This window comes from Erpetoichthys calabaricus, chromosome 10 (assembly GCF_900747795.2).
Source record: "Erpetoichthys calabaricus chromosome 10, fErpCal1.3, whole genome shotgun sequence".
Classification (NCBI taxonomy): domain Eukaryota; kingdom Metazoa; phylum Chordata; class Cladistia; order Polypteriformes; family Polypteridae; genus Erpetoichthys; species Erpetoichthys calabaricus.
In genome coordinates this window covers 17,812,991-17,831,396 of record NC_041403.2, presented here as the reverse complement: position 1 = coordinate 17,831,396, position 18,406 = coordinate 17,812,991, and the positions used below count along the sequence as shown (strand labels likewise).

General features: G+C 41.9%; 1 protein-coding gene across 1 annotated transcript in view; it reads right to left on the bottom strand.

Moving 5' to 3' along the window:
• Nucleotides 1–8,333, bottom strand: part of ak4 (adenylate kinase 4) — a 116,750-nt gene extending 108,417 nt beyond the window's left edge. The window contains exon 1 of the mRNA XM_028810956.2: nt 8,099–8,333. The gene's annotated coding sequence lies outside the window, so the exon portion shown is untranslated. The remainder of the gene's footprint in view (nt 1–8,098) is intronic.
• Between the last annotated feature and the right edge of the window lie 10,073 nt (nt 8,334–18,406).

Below are 18,406 nucleotides of genomic sequence, written 5' to 3'. Positions count from 1 at the left end.
AGGGGCCCCATGCTAATCTACGTATGCTGTGACTTGCTGAGTGGTTGTGTAGGTAGGGACCCCAGTGCACTGCTTTGCCCGGGGGGTCTATAATGCTGTTAAGACGGCCCTGACAGAGAGCTAAACTGAAAGAGATGGCAGAATGTCCGGTTCAGTTAAACGCCTTCCTGAACAGCCGAGTTTTACGTTTTTTTAACTCTTTCAGGGCGGATGTCGACTTTTGTTAACCGCAAGGGTTGAGGTTGGTAATCAACTTGTAAACGATGACAAAACCTACCTTTTATGTTTTAGTTCGACTCACTTTACTAGAATGAAAGTTAGCTTGGTTGGTTCAACCCAAGATTCCTTGCGCTGGACTGACTAATGAAGAACAAACAACGTCAAAAATGGCATCGACATCTGGTGAGAGATCAAAGCAAAATACTCCATTGACGACATTCTGCTTTGTTTTTGGACTCTGACTTGTTGAACTCCGATTTTGATGCATGTGATCAGGAGATCGAGATCAAAAATGAAAGTGAGGTACCGGCATCAGGTGATCGGGGTTTTGAAGACGTTTGTGTCAGTGACGTGCCCATGGCAATGTTCGCCTGGGAGGACCGCCAATTACAATGACAAGAGGTACAAACAAGATTGTGTTGCACTGCGCCATGCGAAGACAGCCTGGAAGCCAGTCTGCTGCGCATTCCTGCCAGTTGTCGTGCCGCCTGTGAGTGACTCTCGAGCCACAAGAGACGGTAAACTGGTAGCCGTGGCATGCTGTAACAGATGTTTAATGTTGACTTATGTGTGAAACTAGTGCTGGGCGGTATGACCAAAATTCTATATCACAGTATTTTTCAAAATTATACCAGTTTCACGGTATTCAACGGTATTTTTTTCCCCATGCATGAGTGGATGTTAACCACATTTTCCACTGCAATTACTGCAGTAGACTGGATAAGAATAACCTATTTAACATGGCCTTCTCATAACTTCACTGTAATTTAATCCTGATACTCTGTATATCCAATTCATTATAATAACCATGCTTCTTCAGGCCGTGATCTTCAGCTCTCTCTATGGATCGGTTCACAGCGGAGTGTGAAGCGGCTGGGATGGGAATCAGCACCTCCAAATCCAAGACCATGGTCCTCAGCCGGAAAAGGGTGGAGTGCCCTCTCAGGGTTGGTAGCGAGATCCTGCCCCAAGTGTAGGAGTTCAAGTATCTCGGGGTCTTGTTCACGAGTGAGGGAAGAATGGAGCGTGAGATCGACAGGCGGATCGGTGCGGCGTCCGCAGTAATGTGGGCTCTGCATCGGTCTGTCGTGGTGAAAAAGGAGCTGAGCCGCAAGGCAAAGCTCTCAATTTACCAGTTGATCTATGTTCCTATCCTCACCTATGGTCATGAGCTATGGGTAGTGACCGAAAGAACGAGATCGCAAGCGGCTGAAATGAGTTTCCTCCGCAGGGTGTCTGGGCTCTCCCTTAAAGATAGGGTGAGAAGCTCAGTCATCCGGGAGGGGCTCAGAGTAGAGGAGTCAGATGAGGTGGCTCGGGCATCTGATCAGGATGCCTCCTGGACGCCTCCCTGGTGAGGTGTTCCGGGCATGTCCAACCAGGAGGAGGCCCCGGGGAAGACCCAGGACACGCTGGAGGGACTATGTCTCCCGGCTGGCCTGGAAACGCCTCGGGATTCTCCTGGAAGAGCTAGAAGAAGTGGCCGGGGAGAAGGAAGTCTGGGCATCTCTGCTCAAGCTGCTGCCCCCGCGACCCGACCTTGCATAAGCGGAAGAGGATGGATGGATAGATGGATGGATATAATAACCATTCATGGTGGCTCTAAAATCTGTACTAACCCCTACTCTCTCTTCTGTTTCCTTTTCCGGTGTCCTTTTGGTGGTGGCTTGTGCCACCACCATCTACTCTAAGTACCATGATGTTCCAAAAATGAAGGATGGATTAAAAGCCAGAAGTCTGTATGACCATCAGCATCAAGTGACTCCGCGAGAACCCTAAATACAAAGAGGACTATTTCATTTATGTTAGGTAGAATGCCCAGAGGGGACTGGGTGGTCTCGTGGCCTGGAACCCCTACAGATTTTATTTTTTTCTCCAGCTTTCTGGAGTTTTTGTTTGTTTTTTCTGTCCACCCTGGCCATCGGACCTTACTCCTTTTCTATGTTAACTAATGTTGCCTTATTTTAATTTCTTATTTTGTCTTTTATTTTTCTTTTCTTCATTATGTAAAGCACTTTGAGCTACTTTTTGTATGAAAATGTGCTATATAAATAAATGTTGTTGTTGTTGTTGTTATTCCACTGTCATAAGCATTGTACATTATACAAAAAATATTTTAATGTGCACACAAGTATTAATACAGGTTTGCATTGCCCCATAAAGTGATAATTTTCAAGAGGGTGGCACTAATGAAGAGAAGGAATCACATTGTATGACAGTTGCTGTCAAAATATAGAACCTCTTTATTGAACAAAGTTTGCAAACAACTTAAACTATAATTTTGACAACATATTGTCAACCATCCAAAGAGGCATTTAGACTTAGTAAAATATCCAGAGGTGCTTGTCAAAAGTTGTACTGCACTGAACATGTCTTAGAAAAGGAATAAAGAGTAAATACTTTTTGTAAACCAACTACACTTTCTGTTAATGTTACCAATCTCTGTCCACTAACGTGTTAGCTATATGGATTGTAATGGCGTTGGTTATCTCGATCCACCATTTGCTTTTTTTGTCATATCTAGTACCTCTAGCAAACGCATCTACAAGTGACATCTGACTCGAGTGTCCTCTCGCTTTTTCAGTTTTACCCGAGGACGTGGAGGGTGCCAACCTTAGTTCCATACATTCATGATACTCCAAAGCATGTTTGCGGCTAAGGTGGTGCAGCAAATTGCTCGTGTTGCTGCCTCCAGGGAAAACTTTAGCTCGACAGCATTTGCAGTAGTTGTTTGGTCCACATCCGACCTTTTAAAACCAAAGTATCTCCAGACAACAGACACGGCTCCTTTTTTCGGCAAAAGTTCTTCTGTGTCATCATGTTCCACTTTATCGTCTGCTACAGCTTCAGTTTCGGAATGTTCTCTGTCCATTTTCACCGCTCAATACCTCCACTAACACATGTACTCCGTTGTATGCGTGTTTAGCAATTTAGCTGTGAAAAAGGCCCCCCCTTAAACAGTTTCCTGCTGCACCACATTCCAAACATTGTTTAGGCTATTTATCCGGTATTGCGGTATAAGAACAATCCATATCATAACAAATCGGTATGAAACGGTATACCTCCCAGCACTATGTGAAACCATCACTTTGTGTGCTTTTCAGAAAACTGTGGTCTTTGGAAAAAATATTCAGCCTTCAAAGAGTTAAAGGAATGAATGGAGTTGGCTGATCTGATTCATTTTAGGAGGTCATTCAATGATTGGCTCACTCAAAAGATTACAAGATGCAATCTTTCGAGGCAACTCTTCAGCCAAGATGTAACCTCGAAAGCATGCATCGTTTAATCTTTTGAGTGAGCCAATAAAAGGTGTCATTTTGCTTGGCTTCTCGTTACACCCATAATGTCTAACACGGTACAACACCCTACTACTAACAGGAGGTCATTCCAAAGTCTGGGTGCTATACAGAGCTGAAGGCCCCATCACTCACAGAGTGCAGGTTACTGTGCGGCACAATAGCAATGGCACTACCAGAATCAGAGGACCTTAGATGGAGAGGGTCACTGATGTAATCTGTTGCAATGCCATTTAAAGCTTTTTAAGCTGTTAATAGAATTTAATATTCAAACCTGTAAGACACAGGGAGCCAGTGGAGGCAAAGCAGGATGGGTGTGATGTGCTCGCTGTTGCTGATGAAGAATGGAATGGCACAGTAGTTAGTGAAGCTGTCTGGCAGTTCCAAGAGACCAGCTTGATATTCCTGCCCAGTAAGTGGGAACTGGCTTTGGGTTGTCAATAAGGAAAGAGAAGGAAACAAAAAAAGAAAATGATAAGTTGAGCAGCTGGAGTCGGACAGTAAAACAGCAGCAGTAGCTCAGCTGTGTATGCTCATGTGTGTATATTAAACTTTAGCATGTAACATGCAAAAATACTGAGTGCGTATTTCCTCCTATGTAAATAAACAGCCCACGTAGGGTGGAGGTGTGGAGGTATGTTTTGTATATTCCTCTTTTACATGTCGGCAAAACAGATCCTCAAGCAGCTGTTTAAATTACCACAAAGTCATGCGCACGCATCACCTAAACGTGACACAGACACAAGCAGCAGTGCGGCGGTCTGAGCAAACCTCAATCACGCGTCACATACAGTTAGGTCCATAAATATTTGGACAATGACAACTTTTTTCTCATTTTGGTTCTGTACATTACCACAATGAATTTTAAATGAAACAACTCAGATGCAGTTGAAGTGCAGACTTTCAGCTTTAATTCAGTGGGGTGAACAAAATGATTGCATAAAAATGTGAGGCAACTAAAGCATTTTTTTAACACAATCCCTTCATTTCAGGGGCTCAAAAGTAATTGGACAAATTAAATAAGTGGAAATAAAATGTTCATTTCTAATACTTGGTTGAAAACCCTTTGCTGGCAATGACAGCCTGAAGTCTTGAACTCCTGACATCACCAGATGCTGGGTTTCCTCCTTTTTAATGCTCTGCCAGGCCTTTACTGCAGCGGCTTTCAGTTGCTGTTTGTTTGTGGGCCTTTCTGTCTGAAGTTTAGTCTTCAACAAGTGAAATGCCTGCTCAATTGGGTTAAGATCAGGTGACTGACTTGGCCATTCAAGAGTTTTCCACTTCTTTGCTTTAATAAACTCCTGGGTTGCTTTGGCTGTATGTTTTGGGTCATTGTCCATCTGTATCATGAAACGCCGCCCAATCAATCTGACGTCATTGAGCTGGATTTGAGCAGACAGTATGTCTCTGAACACCTCAGAATTCATTCGGCTGCTTCTGTCCTGCGTCACATCATCAATAAACATGAGTGTCCCAGTGCCACTGGCAGCCATGCACGCCCAAGCCATCACACTGCCTCCACCGTGTTTTACAGATGATGTGGTGTGCTTTGGATAATGAGCTGTTCCACGCCTTCACCATACTTTTTTCTTGCCATCATTCTGGTAGAGGTTGATCTTGGTTTCATCTGTCCAAAGAATGTTTTTCCAGAACTGTGCTGGCTTTTTTAGATGTTCTTTAGCAAAGTCCAATCTCGCCTTTCTATTCTTGAGGATTATGAGTGGCTTGTACCTTGCAGTGCACCCTCTGTATTTACTTTCATGCAGTCTTCTCTTTATGGTAGACTTGGATATCGATACGCTTACCCCCTGGAGAGTGTTGTTCACTTGGTTGACTGTTGTGAAGGGGTTTCTCTTCACCATGGAAATGATTCTGTGATCATCCACCACTGTTGTCTTCCGTGGACGTCCAGGTCTTTTTGCGTTGCTGAGTTCACCAGTGCTTGCTTTCTTTCTCAGGATGTACGAAACTGTAGATTTTGCCACTCGTAATATTGTAGCAATTTCTCAGATGGGTTTTTTCTGTTTTCGCAGCTTAAGGATGGCTTCTTTCACCTGCATGGAGAGCTCCTTTGACCGTATGTTGTCTGTTCACAGCAAAATCTTCCACATGCAAGCACCACACCTCAAATCAACTCCAGGCCTTTTATCTGCTTAATTGATAATGACATAACGACGGACTTGCCAACACCTGACCATGAAATAGCCTTTGAGTCAATTGTCCAATTACTTTTGAGCCCCTGAAATGAAGGGATTGTGTTCAAAATGCTTTAGTTGCCTCGCATTTTTATGCAATCGTTTTGTTCACCCCACTGAATTAAAGCTGAAAGTCTGCACTTCAACTGCATCTGAGTTGTTTCATTTAAAATTCATTGTGGTGATGTACAGAACCAAAATTAGAAAAAAGTTGTCTCTGTCCAAATATTTATGGACCTAAATGTATGCCACTGTGACAAAATATCAAATAAACAAATGTCTCTTTGATGAATAGTGCCTCTCCATTTGGAGTCTGAGGCAGGGATAACGGACATCGCCCCTCGTTGTCCACAGTGAGTAGTTGGTATTATTAGACTTTGACCACCATGTGTCTGGAGCGCACTGCCCTTCAGAATCACAAACACCGCTCCTTTGTGCATATTCTGTGGGCTTTAAGGAAAGCGTGACTCTCAGTGTACAGGACGTGCACACATTTACTTTCATAAACAGCACCTAGAAAGTAACGGCGTCCACTCAGGATCAGAATAAGAACTTTTAAAACAATACATTAAATAAATAGTCCATTAGAAGTTCACAAATTCCAAAATGTTTGCATCAGGGTTGGGTGCTTTGGGTTCTTTAAAACAGTCAGACACCAATTCCTCTTGCTGTGCATTCTTCTGTCTTTGTTTCTCACTGGCACTGGCTCATCCCACTGCTGCCACCAAATGTGACAGTCCAGGTTGGCTCTACAATCCTGCCGTCTCCATCCTCCTTTCCTTTAACCTGCCTCTCTCTTTCATTTCTGTGAGGATTGTGGGTGTGCCCCTTTATGCACATAATGCAGACATTATTATCATACTTCCACAACCCCCCCTCAATGTCCGGATTGCAGCACACCGCTTCACTTTCAGAAATGACACCCCTCAGATTATGTCACCTGATGGATTGACTGCCTCTGATGATGAAGTAAGTAAAAAAAAAAGAAAAATTTTCTCCAAGTTTCCATCAATCTGTGGATTTTCTAAACCCTCTTATCCAAAGAAGGAACTCTGGTGAGCTGGAGCCTAACCCAGCAAGCATCAGGACAAAGCAGGAGGAAAGTCTGGACAGGGCGCCAGGGTGAACACATAAACAAACCCACGCACGTCTGGGGACAAGATGGTAACAGCCCCGGCATGTCTTTCTGAACGATCCTAGAACACCTGAATATCATGCTATGCCTACATTTTCTAACTTGTTTAAAAGTAAGAATGTGTTTATTGTAGCACAAGTACTGTATAATCCAAAAAAAAACAAACGTTAACGGAACTTTTTCATAATTTCAAAGTTTTAAACGTGTTATTGTGCTATTTGGGTTATATTATAACTTTGTGATAATTGACTTGGGGTATGAATGTAAATATGTAACTCAACGATTGTGGCTTAAAAATGCAATTCTGTTTCATGGCTCGTCTAACACGACCCCACTACATTCGCGACATTGACCGATATGAATGTGACTGCGTGATGAGCGAGTGTGCTCGATGACTACGTAGTAAAAAGCCCCCCTACTACCCCCTGGCTTCGGTATTCAGCGACAGTGAATTATAATCTGTGAGTTCAGAAAATAAGTGGATAACAACAGCGACAATTATATAAGTAACAGTAATAGTAATAATAATAGTAACGGTACTTGAGTCCCTTTTATCACTTTTCTCCTTTTTTAGATAATGCATCTACCACTGGCATGCGGGTTCTGGAAATAAATGGATAACAACAACGACAATTATATAAGTAACAGTAGTAGTAATAATAATAGTAACGGTAGTTGAGTCCCTTTTATCACTTTTCTCCTTTTTTAAATAATGCATCTACCACTGGGACGGAAGAGTTAATTCGAAACAGACTTTTCAGGACATTTTTCAGGACCCCTTTGTGTTTGCCCTCGTTTGTTTACGGTGTAAAGTGCGAGCGCAACAAAACCGACCTGCGCGCACACACACACACACACACACACGCCTATCCCTGGCAGTCGGGCGAGACTGACAGCGCACACATCGCTTATGTAACACAGTTTCAAATTGGGAGAGCAAAACACAAAAAACAAAAAAATAATAATCTGACAGAGCGCTCCCATCTCCACTTTAACGCGTTTTCTACCTTTTCCTTCTAGTGGAATTTATTTCTTTTTTATTGCAGAACTGACATAGTTTTATTTTGCTGCTTTTGGAACGAATATATTAAGAAAAAATGATACTTAACTAATTGCGTGTCAGGCGGCTCCGCCTTTTTAAGAAAAAAAACCCCACAAAGTTAAAAGGGCTTCTGTTGGTGCGCTAGAACAGCACGACACTTCAGTAACTGCATGTAAGTAACAGGAATTTAAACAAATAACAGCGCTCTCACCTCACTGTCCACAATGTGACTGCTGCAAAATGGCGATTATAAATGTTATTTCTTGCATTCAGATCAATTTTCAGCAAGAAAGTACAGTGCAGTCCAGTAATCGGCAAAAGACTGCACTGTCTGGCTGTCTCTCCACCCGCAGCACTCCTCTTCTCACTGACGCTTTGGCTGCCTGTCTTTCGACACGCATTTCTCAGGACGGGTGCCTTCTGCTCGCAGTTTGGTAACTCCCCACGCATCATCATCCAGCTATGCAGGATCAGACCAAAAAACAAAATTCAGGCAGCGATTTCAGTGCGCGGAGAGTAGCAGGGAATTCTGGGATATGTAGTTTATATGAGGCATAATCGAAAGCATTCTAAAAGTCTGTATCACGTGTGAGTGTGTGCATGAATGCGGTCTACGATGGATTGGGACACTCAAAGATGTGTGTTTTAGGTTAATTGAGGACTCAAAATTGTACCAGTTGGGGTGTGTATGTGATTGGGCCCTATGATCAGCTGGTACCCTCAAAGATGTGGGGATGTGTACTAAGTTGATCGGCAAATGTGGGTGTGTGCATGAGTGGGTCCTGCAATGCAATGGCACAATAAAAACGTGTCTGATGGTTTATTGAAGATTTATTAATAATAATAATAATAATATTAGTAGTAGTAGTAGTAGGGTATACCCTCTTAAAAATACTGTTTTTGTATTAGCACTGTATAGTTCTTTACTGGGTTGTGTGGTTCCTCATAGAGCTATTCCTTGACAAAGCACCATTTCATTCTGGGATGTGTTCTCTGCATATTAAGCTGGTTCTTTGTGCTTTGAAAAGGTTCCTAATATGCAGGGGGAAAAAAATTAATTTTTAATCTATGCTAGGCTCCCTAGCCTGACAATAGCAGATTAAGAAGCCAGAGTCACTCCATCAGACATTCTAAGGGCTGCATGCACACCCATGGAGTTGGAGCCACACAATTTATTTATTTATTTAAAAAGCTGTATTGCCACAGACCTCTCTCAACACACCAATAAGCTGCAAGTTGCACAGGAAGGCTCCATACTCCACCTGACCCAGTGCAAATGGTGGGCCAAGTCTGTGGCCTCTCTGCATTTGCGCTTAAACCCTTAAATAGTAAAAGCAGTATAACTAACGTGACCATTTATTTTTTTCCTCAAAACGGGACATCTACTCATTTTTAGGTAATAGTACATGCATTGAAGAAAATGCATATTTTTTCATAGTTTTTATTTATTAATGAAAAGAACAGGAATGAACACGTGAAAATAAATAATTTATGTGGTCTTATATTTTTCTGAAGAACAAATTTGCTTAAGTATATTTGGTGTTGATTTCAAATAAGAATGAAATTCTTGGCAGGATTTCTTAAAATTTACTTTGGTAATTAACATTGCTTTAAGAACTGCAACTTGCAACTGTGTTTTTTCACTTGTCCACAACTTATTCATAAGAGAAAAGATCCTTTCTATGGGTGCATTAGTGCCGGGCAGACATAAAATATATTCAATACTTAAATGAAAGTTTGTATGATTCAAATTATTGGTGTGAAAGTGTTTGAACAATTCCACCCAACGACTTTCGGTTGAAACATTACCGAAGCTGTGCTTGGGGACAATGGGATAGGCTACCTAAAACGGGATGGCCCCATTCAAAACGGGACGTATGGTCACATTATACTAGGTGCAACCGTCGGATTTTTTGATTTTTCACGCCTTTTTTTTAAATTGTTACCATGGGTTGCTCTCTTTCTGAAAACAGGACATTTTGGCGTCCCGAAGCTGTGCTTGGGGACAACGGGATAGGCTACCTAAAAACGGGATGGTCCTGTTCAAAACGGGTTATATGTTCACGTTAAGTATAACAAACCCCACACGCAAAGCCCACACCCCCTTCTAAAAACATGACATTAATATTAATAATAATAATAATACGAGGGACATTCAAAAAGTTTATGCACTTTTTTAAACTATTAAGAATTTCAAAAACAAATGACATCACTTTTCTACACTGTCACCTTTCTTTGTGATGCAATGTTCCCAGTCACATGACACTCTCTCACATGTCCAATTACTACTCCTCTCACCGTCACCGTTTCCAATGAAAATATAAACGTGTGGAAACTTTTTAAATGTTTCTCGTAAGAATAATAATAATAATAATAATAATAAATAAATAAATAGTCCATTAAAAGTAAAAAAAAAAATCTAAAAAGTCCTCTTCAGGTTTGCGGTGTGCCGGTTCTTTAGAACAGTCAAACACCACTCCCTCTTGCTGTATATTCTTCCATCTTCATTCCTCACTGCCACTGGCTCATCCCACCTCTGCCACCAAATGTGATGGTTCAGGTTGGCGCCACGGTCCTACCGCCTCTATCATCCTTTCCTTTAACCTCCATTTCTCTTTCGCTTTCTTTTTCTTTCCCCTTCTTCTGCGCAGGCTCCCTTTTATCCCTAGGTGGGCACTCCATCTCAATTATAATCTAAGGGAAGTCAATGAGGCAACTGCAAATGCAATCAGCCCCAGTTACCTCATCAGACATCCCAGGGCTGTACGCACATCCACTAAGTTCAAGCTGCACAATTTATTTATTTAAAAATGTGTATTGCCTCAGACCTCTCCCTTCACAGACCCTGAATTGGAGTAAGTAAGTTTTGGAATGTTATATTTTGTTCGGTTTCGTTCTGATAGTAGCGTCAGAGATCCACTGGACACCATCCTCTCACATCTTCCCCCCAAGCTATCCCTCCTTCACTCATTTCTGCAATTACATTTAGCAAAGGCACATTTCCTGTAATGTTCAAACAGGTCCTCATAACTCCTCTCCTCTAGAGGCCCCCTCTCAACCCATCTCTGGAGGTGCCACTTGGTGCTGCTTTTCTACTGCCAGGCTGCTTTCCTGTGTATGGAAAAGTCATCTCACACAAACAGTCTTTGAAATCATTAAATGAAAAGATTCTCTCATCTAATTGGATGGCCAGCACAGACTCCACTATAGAAAACCCAGGAGTGGGTCAGTGGCCAGTTGGCCAAGGTCTCCAGGACTCTGACTGTGTCTGACATTGTTTCTGGCTTTCTCTTTGACAGCTTTATTCTCCTCTCTTGTCAACTGGCCATTGTTCATCAGTTATTTAATGAACAGTGTGGCCACCAGTGGGCTCTCCAGCTCTTCAAACACCCAACACAAGCAGATGTGAACACAGCTTAAAAGGCAAAATAGTCTTTATTGTGGGAAGCTCTTCCTCAGGTAAGCGTTTCCCACCACCATAGTACAGTACAACTAAACACAGCACACACTCTTTTTCTTCTCTTTTTCCATCACTGGCCACTGCCTCCTCCACTCCTCCTCCCAAGCTTAGTCCACCTTTCTCCTGACTCACGCTCTGGGAACTGAGGCAGGCATCTCTTTTTATCTACCACTTCTGGTGGTCTGAAAGCATTTCTGGGTGAGGCAGAAGTCCATGAAGTAGGGCGTCCTGAGTCCCTGCAGCACCTCCTGGCAGTACCCATGGAACCCAACAGGGCTGAGTCGAAGAACTCCAATTCCCAGTATGCTCTGTGGGGATTCAAGGCAACGCTGCAGCCATCTTGAGGGTGTCCTGGCCAGGTGAGAATGCTGGCCATCTCTCACAACAGAAGTGGTTGGTTTCCATTTATGTGTAATCAGTTTCTACCTTGATGTCAGTCTGTTTTGCACCAGTTCTGTATTTAGTAATTAGTTAAACATAAGAGGCAAGAGTACGGTGCAAAGTACAATAATGTTTTTATTAACAACAAAACCCAAAGTGCAGGGCTCTTCAAATAAATAAGTCCATAAATCTTTTATATAAAGCAGACTGTAACAGACTTGTGGTCTTGTATATACAGTATGTTGTCATCCAGTTGACGCTCGGAACGTTTAGTGAAGCGCCATCTGTCGGCTGATTAGGAATTTGACATGTACTGTAGCTATCTCTATACAATACAGTGGACCCTTGACTTACGAACTCAATTCGTTCGCGAGGGCTGGTTGTAACTCAAGTTGGTTGTAAGTGAAGACTATTTTTCCCATAAGAAATAATGGAAATGCCCTTAATGTGTTCCAAACTTCCTACAGCAACACTTACTTAACTTTTTTTAATTAAAAAGGGTTGTATAATGTGCATAATTTACCAAAACACCAATAATTTTTCTAATGTACTAACCAAAAAGTTATAAAAAGTGCCTAGCCTACCAGAAACAACAATTTCATACTGTACTCACCATTTAAGTTGACATCTTTGGCTTGCAGGAAGGGAGGAGGAGGAGAATGAAATGGAAGGTGGTTATTGTTTGGAAGGAGTTTCCTTATACAAATCTTTTCTTTGTAAAATTGTCGAGATGGTGGATTTCAACATGCTATACATATTGGCGAGATCGATCACACGAACGCCACTCTCATATTTCCACACAATTTCCTTCTTTGTTTCGATTGTGATCTCTTTCTTTACCTTCGTTACCTTCTCTTCCTTCCTTAGCAATTATCGAAATAAATTATATAAATCACTGTACTGACCGAAATTACATCCACAAACACATGTATCTGGGCTCCGACTGACGCTTACAAACGCTCTCGGCTGTTTGTTTACAATCACACAAGCGGATACACGTGACCACATTCAGATCGTAACGCAAGTTGTTCGCATGTCAGGCCGGTTGTAAATCAAGGGTCGACTGTATATATAAAATCTAACGTCTGTCTGTGTGTCTGTCCGCTTTTCACAAGAGAACTACTTAACAGATTTAGATCGGTTTGGTTTACCAGATATTTAATTTAAAGAGATTGTTATTCCATCCATCCATCATCCAACCCACTATATCCTAACTACAGGGTCACGGGGGACTGCTGGAGCCAATCCCAGCCAGCACAGGGTGTAAGGCAGGAAACAAACTCCAGGCAGGGCGCCAGCCCACTGCATGGATTGTTATTTTCATGGGAATTGTTACATATGCATTATTTTCACTTTTACTTTAAAACTTTAGTAAAAACAATATTTGGAATTAACTTTTCTTCAAGATCACATTGAATTTTGATTCCGCGTTTGGACTTACATCGTGACAACACAATGTATAAACTGCCTGTGAGTGAATATCGTTTCTTTCTCTCTCATAAATTAAACGACTTTCTCGAATGTTTGTCCATGCTCTTTCTTCTTTGCTTTGTCGTTGACGTATCATCAGGGGTAGGCAACGTCGGTCCTGGAGTGCCACAGTATGTGCAGGTTTTTGTTCCAACCCAGTTCCTTAACGAGAACTCAATTATTGCTGATGAAGCACATATTGCTTAAGTGACATTTTAATGCTTCATTTTAGTGGTCTCGCTTGTTAAGGTTCTCCAACCTTAATTGCTTATTTCAATCTTAAACTGCTGCATTCAGTGTTTTAATTGCTCCTTATTAGCAATAAGATGTAAAAGACAAAGCAGCCAGCAGTTCCAATTACATCTGTGTGTGTTCATCATGCACGGTTTGATTTAATAAAACACTTAATAGAAAAATGTGACAGACTGAAAATGATCTGTTTTAGGCTTCAAATCATTTGGATGATATCCTTGGAAAGGAAAAAAATCTACGATATAAAAGCCTTACATTGCACAGACTAACAAGCCATAAAATTAAATAAGGTCTGAGATTGGCAATGATTGGTTTCTAAATAAGCAATTGGGTTGGAATGAAAACCTGTAGCCACTGCGGCTCACCAGGACCGACATTGCCTACCCCTGTTTTACATCTTATTGCTAATAAGGAGCAATTAAAACACTGAATGCAGCAGTTTAAGACTGAAATAAGCAATTAAGGTTGGAGAACCTTAACAAGCGAGACCACTAAAATGAAGCATTAAAATGTCACTTAAGCAATATGTGCTTCATCAGCAATAATTGAGTTCTCGTTAAGGAACTGGGTTGGAACAAAAACCTGCACATACTGTGGCACTCCAGGACCGACGTTGCCTACCCCTGATCTAGAACAGGGGTTCTCAATGTCGGTCCTGGGGGCCCACTGTGGCTTCAGGTTTTTGTTCCAACCAGATTCCTAATCAGTGACAACATCTGATAACACTGAGCTCAATTAATTAGCAGACTTTTTTTTCTCTTCACTTATTCTTCATTAAGAAAGCACCACAGCATGTTTTACATTTATAAGACATTTAGGAATATTTCTGCTTTTGCTAGAGATTTAAATGCTTAACAATCTTTTGTTGATTTCATTCTATTTTGCCCTTTCTCTGTGCAGTTTGCTCCCTTCATTGTATCCTAATAATGACAACCAGCGGAGCAGACAGCCAGGCAAACAACAAGACTGCAACTACTTCAGCGTTAGACTCGCTAATTAGAAAATAATGAATTAAACCATTAGAACACTCTGCAAAAAACAGAATGAAAATCAAGATGAAAATATTGTTAAAAAGAAAACAAAATACATTATTCCAATATAACTGCTTGGTACATTTTAATATACCAAACTTAGTTTTCTAATTTCTACATTTTTCCCAAAACACAGAATTTGACAAATAATAGTACAGGTGGCACAGTGGTAGTGCTGCTGCTTTGCAGTAAGGAGACTGTGAAAGATTGTGGGTTCGCTTCCCGGTTCCTCCCTGTGTGGATAGCGCTTTGAGTACTGAGAAAAGCGCTATATAAATGTAATGAATTATTATTATTAATTAGCCCAGGAGTCCAATTAAAAATAGAAGCTGGTTGGAATAAAAACCTGCAGCCACAGTGGGCCCCCAGGACCGACATTGAGAACCTCTGATCTAGAATGTATAAAATTATTGTCTTGATAAAATGTGTAAGAGCTGAGAGCGCAGGTAGTGTGCCTGACAAAAGCATTCACACGACTTAGGTTAGATGACCGTGGTCTTGTTTGAAAATAGTTGTAAGTAGGACATGACTTGAAAGAATCTCATGTTAAAAGTCTCCGTCTCATAGGACTTCATACCGACGTTTCTGGAATCTTTTAATTCTTGCTGGCAACACGAATTAGACGATCTACAAGTCTCCGACTTAAAGTTTAAATCCGAACAATATGTTTGATCTCTTTTCACTATTCCGTTATTTCACAGAGTAATAATTTCCGTTTGTTTGCGCTAAGTAGTGACCGAAAGAACGAGATCGCGAATACAAGCGGCTGAAATGAGTTTCCTCCGCAGGGTGCCTGGGCTCTCCCTTAAAGATAGGGTGAGAAGCTCAGTCATCCGGGAGGGGCTCAGAGTAGAGCCGCTGCTCCTCCGCATCGAGAGGAGTCACATGAGGTGGCTGAGGCATCTGATCAGGATGCCTCCTGGACGCCTCCCTGGTGAGGTGTTCCGGGCACGTCCAACCGGGAGGAGGCCCCGGGGAAGACCAAGGAGACGCTGGAGGGACTATGTCTCCCGGTTGGCCTGGGAACGCCTCGGGATTCTCCCGGAAGAGCTAGAAGAAGTGGCCGGGGAGAAGGAAGTCTGGGCATCTCTGCTCAAGCTGCTGCCCCTGCGACCCAACCTCGGATAAGTGGAAGAGGATGGATGTTTGCGATAATGCGATCTTTCCTATCCTTTTTTTGAGGCTTTCGAATTTTAATACTTCCATTATCTCTAACCTGCTCTGCATGTGTACCATGCCAACATTTTTTAATTCTTTACAACACTCTACTTTGTCATCTACTCTTTGTCTTTTATTTCCCACCCCGGGCCTGGTTAAATCTCTTTCTCACAGGAAGTATAAGTGTCTCTCCGAGAAAATCGCGTCTCGTCTTCTTCCAGGATTTTTTTTTTATAACAGAGAGATTTGCTTGAACATTCCAGTTGATTTTGCGACTTCTCTCATCGCGCTATATATCATAGTTTGCTTGTGGTTCCGATTTATTTGCACAAATCCAAGAGAGACGCAGCAGGCCAAGGGGAGGGGGGTGGGGCCCTCCTTATTCACATGCCAGCCTAAGGGTGTATCTTACATCCATTTAGCTAGTGAACAAGAGAACTACTTAACGGATTTAGATCGGTTCTTTTCTATAATTTGCTTGAATATTCTGGTCAATTTTGCAATTTATCTCATTGCGCTAAGAATCATAGTTCAACGCTTGCAGGAGCAATATAAATTTGTGCTAATCCGAGACAGAGGCTGTGGGCCGAGGGGAGAGGGAAGCGTGATATCAGGAGTGGGGAGACAGGCGGGGCCCTCCTCACTCACATGCCAGCCTCCGTTTGAGTCGCTGTACCTCTCGCCACGTGTTGGAGTGGACCTCAACCTTCACTTAGCTAGCAATACCTCTTTGTTTATTGAGTTTTAAAGTTTGTCCTGTTTCACTACCAAGAGCTGCGGGGGACGGCTAGTATTCCATATAACTTGTGCTTTAAGTGAAGGTTCAAAATCAGGAAAAAAAAAAGAAAGTCCTTTTGTGATGGAACTGGGACGACAGTGAGCCCCAAAGCCAAACCACAAAGACACAATCATGGTCCCGAGTTCAAAAAAAGAGTGTTTATTAAACACAATACCTCTCCAAAGTAACCAAAGCGCAAGTAATAACTATTTCATAATTAACATCTCCTCTCTCCACCACACTGCCCTCCTCCAGTTGAGTGTTGCCTTCCTTTCTCCCAGCTCTGACTCTTCTGGACAAGGAAGTGTGCAGTCCCTTTAATTGAGGACCAGGGAGTACTTTTTGTGCCAGGGTGTTCCCCGTTGGAAGTACTTCAGGGTCATACAGAAGTCCAATATATTGGGGATTGCATCTTCCTGCAGCGCCCTCTTGCAGCACCTGTGGAGTCCAGCAGAGTTATGTTGCCGGGCTACAAATCCAGCAATTCCCCGCTGGTTCCCGACTGGGTGGCAATATGGAGGGCTGCTGCCATTTAGTGCCAGGGGGGAATAAACACCCCTCAGAGACAGTCCTCCCCTGTCTTTCTTTAACCCATACATCCAGAGAAGGTATTGGAACCACGTCTGGTCGGAATTCCTCTCCATTTGCCTGGGGCTTCCCATCCAGGTAAGGAATCTCCTTCTCTGTCCGGAATGTCTGTCCATCCCCTTTGAATATGGCCCCTTTCCCTTCTTTGGCTGGGATACCTAACTGACCTCTCAAAGGCTCCTGTCTGGGCAAGGAACAATTCACCTTCCTGGTCAGGTTGCCCATCCAACCCGTGTGGCACTTACACCTTTCTTTCATAAAATACAAAAATACAACGACTCAGACATCAGGTTTCTTTTCCATTCACTTCTGTCAGCCCTGCACATCTCTCTTTTCCCATCTCCCGAGCTCACCCTTCTCGGGGGTTGTAGCCGGCAGAGACGCTGATTGCCGTGGTCCCTCTCTCCAGCTCTCTCCCCAGCCACCTCAGTCAGTACCTGCTGGGGTGCTCTGAGCCAGACCTCCTCGTTCTTTCTGTCTGCGTCAGCGTCTGCACGATCCTTTTAGAGAACTCCCCCACTCCTTCAGTTTCAGCAGAATGTTTGTCTCCTCTCTTTTGTAAGTTTTATTATGACTTTGTTATGTTGAGGGGATCCATTTTATTACTCCTACTACTACAATCACAAATGCTAAAAGAGGGGTTCTCAACCTTGTAGCATTTCATAAGACTACAGACTTATTAATCTTGACCACAGTTCCATCTCCATATGAATCACATATTGTCAAATATCACATACTGTAGATAGATAGATAGATAGATAGATAGATAGATAGATAGATAGATAGATAGATAGATAGATAGATAGATAGATAGATAGATAGATAGATAGATATGAAAGGCACTATATAATAGATAGATAGATAGATAGATAGATAGATAGATAGATAGATAGATAGATAGATATGAAAGGAACTATATAATAGATAGATAGATAGATAGATAGATAGATAGATAGATAGATAGATAGATAGATAGATAGATAGATAGATAGATAGATATGAAAGGCAGTATTAGATAGATAGATAGATAGATAGATAGATAGATAGATAGATAGATAGATAGATAGATAGATAGATATGACAGGCAGTATATAATAGATAGATAGATAGATAGATAGATAGATAGATAGATAGATAGATAGATAGATAGATAGATAGATAGATAGATATGAAAGGCACTATATAATAGATAGATAGATAGATAGATAGATAGATAGATAGATAGATAGATAGATAGATAGATATGAAAGGCACTATATAATAGATAGATAGATAGATAGATAGATAGATAGATAGATAGATAGATAGATAGATAGATAGATAGATAGATAGATATGAAAGGCACTATATAATAGATAGATAGATAGATAGATAGATAGATAGATAGATAGATATGAAAGG